Here is a 6000-nt window from a genome sequence, read left to right as displayed (position 1 = left end):
TATTTTAATGGAAACAGAGCGGTTTTGAGGCATCTACTAGAAATATAAACTAACTTGTATGTGATATCTACCCTCCTAACAAATAAATTTTCAAAATAATACATTTACAATCGGTAATACACTTGAAATACAGATTGGAAATGGATGTGGATGCCTAAATGCAACAAGGACGCTTTTAAGAAACATGTTAATCAATATCCGAAAATTGGAACAAGAAACTACAGAAATATCAACAGGTTTTTAGTTTGAAATTCTTCTTTCGTGCAATCAGCACCTTCGTGACGACACGTTGTAGAATGACTTATCTGAGATCAGGTGTCCGTACAGAAGATGGAGCTTTGTAGTCAACCAATTCAAGATGATTATACATTTATGCAGGTGAAATAAAATGTATCAGTCTCCAAAATTATTTAAGTAATCTTATGAATATGGCTTCATTACTGTGTTGTCGCTTATGCCTCAAAGCTTGATAAATATGAAAAATAGGCGCAATCCGCCGAAACCCACTAAGGGTTTCGAGAAATTTCCCTTGGTCAGCAGGCAAGTTCCGGAAGTGGAGGTCCTCTTCCAAATATTCCCACTCCGGAAGCCTTCTCTCCCACTTCCGGTCTACTGGGTTATATGGATTAAAAAAATCTAGAACAGACGTCCTCCACAACTTTCGTAAGAAGTGGATGTCCTAAAGAATTCACATTTACACAGCTCTTGCAACGTTGAAATAGTGCACACTGCAACTGGTGATAGTGACGGTCGAATTTAAATAACCAGTTTTATTAATAATAATACTCATCGTTTCTGTTGCACATCTTTGTTGTGTGTTGATGGCTCGCTATCCATTTCCTTTCTTTGATTTAACTTTTTATGATCGTCTAGAGGATGATTGAATTATTACTTCAAAAATTATGTGAAAACTGCTGGACTTCCTGCAAAATTACACATATATTTTCAGTCATTATACTTCACAATACAAATCAATAAAACACACAACTCATTCTCCATCCTCACACTTCAAACACGTACAACCAACTGCAGTAAAACCAAAGAGTTTATTCTAACAACATGCAGCAAAGAAATTACTGTCATACATCGATCTATTTACGCAAAATAATTTTTGGAACGAACATTTCATAAATAAAATACAAATAATTCTTTATATTTTTTTGAAATGTCCGTTGTCATCAATATAATTACATTAAGCATTTATAAAGGTTGACATTTTAACATATTCGTATAGCTATGTAGTAGTGGACTTTCGATTTTTGTTTTCAGTACGGTATCATTCATTTCATATGATCCAAGATCGGTTAGTACATTTATCACCAGTTTTATTAAAACACTAGATGTACCAAGTGGGTCACTTTTGACCCACGAGTGTTTTTCGAGGGCCCTACTCCCCTCCATAATTATGGCAGGACAAAACGTTCCTGTGACTTTTCATCGTTTGTGGGACTGTATACTTCACCAAAGTTCTATTCCCCTAGCCTACCTAGATGAAAAATTTACCTGTGGCATTTTAACACGATTTGACATCAGTAACTCCGATTTTCATATACTAAATAGTTTCTGGGCTTGCCTCGACGTTATTCTTGAAATGTTGGAGTATATTATGACACTTAGGGGAAAAAAAAACTGAAATACGTAGAATTCGTAGGTCTAGTGATACTTTATATCTGTGCGGCTTTCCGTTTTCTACGGACTGGCGACATGCAGACCTATGAAGTGACGCTGGGAAGCGACGGCGTAACATATTATACAGTGGGGAAGCCCAGCCCCCTCCTACACCGCTCTCTGGTGCACTGCTGACAGTTCTCTTACACGACAGCAGATGTAAGACGCGTCGCCCTAACGGAAGTTTCATGACGGTATATCTTTGTCTGTGGTTAAATCGAGCTTGTTGAGGTAGTTCTACCGCCAGCGACGTGAGTTTCCAGTTTATCTTCGCGAGTTTGCGGAAATGAAGCTATGATGGCAAGACGGCGTGGCCTTACGGAGGCTGAGATTCTCTACAATCTGGAGAACATTTCACTGACGCAGTTGAGTGATGAATCCGGTAGTGAAATGAATGTGGAGGAAGACGACTATTTTGTTCCAATGAAAACTGCTGTCTCGAGTGATTCAGACGCATAAAATGAACAGCAAGCACAATGTAAGCCATCTGAAGATGATATACCTCTAGCACAACGTTAGCATGAACTATTCTACCGAAGTTTTTGAACCGATGAACGCGCAGTTCACTGTACGTCTTTCTTTCTTCTATTCTTTAGGTGTCGGATATACAGAATATAACTGAGGGTGTGGACATCCATCCCAACTACGGGCCAAACGTGTGTGCAATGCAGGTGAGGGTCTTCAACAAGGACAGGGACGGTGGGGTGGAGGGGTTATCGGTCAGCTAGCTGATGGAGTCGGTAAGTCACTGATACATAAATGTTTATTCAAAACTGAAACGCAATATCACTGAACATCTAATATAAATATATAAGTCATACTGCGTCACGGACTGTCTTTTTCCATTATTCCTTTTCTCTGACCAGTAACAAAGAAATTTGACATACGATTCAATTTGCAGCTGCCAATGGCGATGGTGTAGATGCTGTGGACGACTCACGAGACGGCGACGGTGGACATGGTCGTGGTACATCTGGTGTCTGACGCGGTCGAGCAGCTCCTTATGAAGTAGGAAGAGGAAGCGCCATGCAGCGTCCTCTCCCTAGCGAGATGGAGAGTTCCAATGGCACTAAGTGGACACGGATTGAGACAGGCGACACAGCAGGTAGGCGTAGCAACCAGAATATGTGGCGGGCGAAACATGTGCAGACCACTCGTCACTCTCTGCGTCGCAGCTATATATTGGCGACCCGATCCTGAAATTAATAAAAAAGTGCACCGAAGAAAACACTCACAGCCCAGTTGGTAATAGTGATTGGTCACTAAGCCTGGAAGAACTAGATGCTCTACGCTAAAGGAACATATTTGCAGAAATATACAGTCATCTTAGGTTTGATTCTGTGTCATCTAGAAGACGGCGTAAAGAAACAGGTAAATTTTGCCTTGGTTCAGAGATATCGAATGTATTTACTGACAACTGCTACAAGCCAGATGACAACATGACTGTTGACGACGAACTGTATTCTTCCAAGTGCAGTTGCTCATTCATACAGTACATGCCAAATAAAGCTGATAAGTATGGGATAAAATTATGGATTTTGTGTGATGCTGACAAGGCTACATCCTGAATGGATTCACTTACCGTGGCAAACATGGGACTAGTGATACAAGCAAGGTTCTTGGTCGTCATGTTGTTATCAAACTGGCACAGCCATTCCTCAATTGTGCTCGTAACAACTGACAGCTTCTCCACCTCCGTCAGACTGGCGGCTGAGCTGAAACAGAAACGAACAAGTTTAGTTGGCACTCGTCGAAGAGCACTCACAGACGTCCCTCCTGCGGCGCGAAGTGGAGATGATGCATCATAGCAACATACTTGTACAAGTAAACAATCTTCTCACAGTTTACCAAGGGAAAAAGAAGAAAAGTCCTTATTCTGAGTAGCATGTATGCTGTATTTTAGGTGAATGAGAATACCGAGAAGAAACATCCAAAAACTGTGAAGTTTTATAACGAAACTAAGGATGGACTCGATATAGTTGACCAAATGGCTAGACACTACAGTGTCCGAGCTCTCACCCACCGATGGCCCGTGAAGTTACTTACCTCTAAGGAGATTTCATGCCGAGACTTTATCCTCAGGGTATCAGATGAACTTGCTGTCCCCTACAAACTGCAGAGAGGAGCCAATCTCCCCTTGCAGGCACTCGATACCGGCACTGGCCAATGTGAAAATAGAAGGCGTTGTGAAATTCAGGTTTCCTGCAAACAACCAAAGGGAAGTAAAACATCAAACGAACGCTTCAAGTGCAACAAGTATGTGTGCAAAAGCCACCAAGCAAAAACTCTTGTCGAATGCCTGAACCTTGAAATCATCCCAGGTTAGACAATTCTGTCAACTCTTTTTTCCTAAATATTTCCAAATATTTATAATTATAGGCTGCAGTTGTGTCTTCTCATGGTTTAGTTCTTTGACTGCAATAAGCAAGAAAACACGCACAGCATTCTAGTCACCTGCAGCGTTTTAGAATCATTCACAAATCCTCTGAACTTACCTTATTTGTTTGTAAAAGTAAAAATACTATTACTACTCACAAAGACAGTATGTTTTTACTCTGTTTCAATATTTTTATAAAGAAAAAACATTGTTACGTTGTTTTAATTACTTGTTTTAACGATGAGTGATGAAAGCCTATGGAATTTCTTCTGTAAAATTTAAAATAAAAGAAGTTTATTTCTGAAAATTTATGTTTGACAGTGTAGTATTCATTTTAGAGACGAAATTACCCTTTGTTTACACTTTAGAGTCTTCCTGAACGTATGGTCAACATGGCGACACTCGAAAAATCACCCAGATACGAATGGAACGATGATTTCCTTCTGAGGGTCAAAAATGACCCAAATGTTACTATTAGGGGTACGGTGAAGACCGGTACTTCTAGTGTTAAACGACCGTGTGTAGTCTTGCTTCCTAAACATAAAAATTCTTCCACTTCTACTGTGTCTTGTATAGCGTTAAGGATGCCGTCATTCCCGATCCTACTAAACAAATGAACCGATGATCAAACGTTCAACTTTTCCATTTACGTAAGCAATCATGTTTCAGTTCTAACGTCCTTCTGCGGCGTGGACAGAAATGCGACTAAGGAAGATTAGCCAGCTTCGACCTGAACACACAACAAACTAACGACTGCTGCTTCTGTACTTCTAGAAGACGAGGTAGTTTCCTATTTTACATCACAGGTCAATTACTAAATAAGGAACACTTAAATACGGACGTAAGGAAAACAAGCAAAATTACAGTATTCGTAAACAGTGTTCTCTATTTCGTCGCTGTAACAGGCCGAAGCGAAGTTGTGATTAAACTGGCAAAACCCTCATGAACAACTGACTTCCATGCACGGATAACCTAAAATGAAATCTGCACAAAACAGATATAAACTAAATCGATTTTAAATTATACACACTTACCTCAAATACACGTTTATAATTTAAAATACGAACTACTTACGCTGAATTTCGTAGAGATTGTCTGTATTTTTCGCAAACGATCAAAGCGTCTCTTTCTGTTAATTAGTCTACATAGTTCACATGAGGCATTAATGATCTTACTTTGCAGTCGTTATGTATATGACGTAATCCAGATATCTTAAAACTGAAATTCACTTAGTCAGTGTTGTAAGTGGAAGATATCACATAACTTTCTTTTCCTGTAACTGTGAAAGTCACAAAAGTGATTTTAAACAGGCAGACTGAATTAGGGCAACTGGATGTTTTATAGTTTTGGTGAGACTATAGGTCAAGAGTTGAACATCATTTGTAGGCATCATACTCGTTACACATGCTTTCTTTTTTGTGTAATTTTTTAAAGAATGTCTTTTAATAGCTGCTCTGCTTACTGTAGAGACAGTAAACCTTATCGGGGTACGACCAGAGACATTCAGTGTCTAATATTAGCGGTAGAAAATTTTGCTTCAAATTGTACTTAAATGCACGAAATCGTTCACGCAGCAACGTTATCGTTCCCTGATCTTGTTATCTACGTATTAACCCTCTGGACGTATTAAATTACTTTAATACTAAAGCACGTAAAACTAGAGCTATTCTTTACTGCAATATGAGCTGCAGAATTAAGAAATTTTCCCTGAATGGAAGACAAACGATGATTTCTTCCGTGCTGGCGGTTAAAGTTCTCGTGCGGTGAATAATTTTATCTTAGCTTCGAATTAGTTCCCAAGCTCTTCGCATTACTAACAAGGATAAATGGTGAAGTTGAGCCTTTCACAGGAAACAACGGAGGGAGAGAACGAAGACTATTCATTCCACTGTTCAGCTTCCGCGTCTAAAGTTTGCTCATTAACTTATTTTACTGGACTGCTGGAAATGTAAGCT

This window comes from Schistocerca nitens, chromosome 4 (genome assembly GCF_023898315.1).
Source record: "Schistocerca nitens isolate TAMUIC-IGC-003100 chromosome 4, iqSchNite1.1, whole genome shotgun sequence".
NCBI lineage: Eukaryota > Metazoa > Arthropoda > Insecta > Orthoptera > Acrididae > Schistocerca > Schistocerca nitens.
This window is presented reverse-complemented; position numbering follows the sequence as displayed.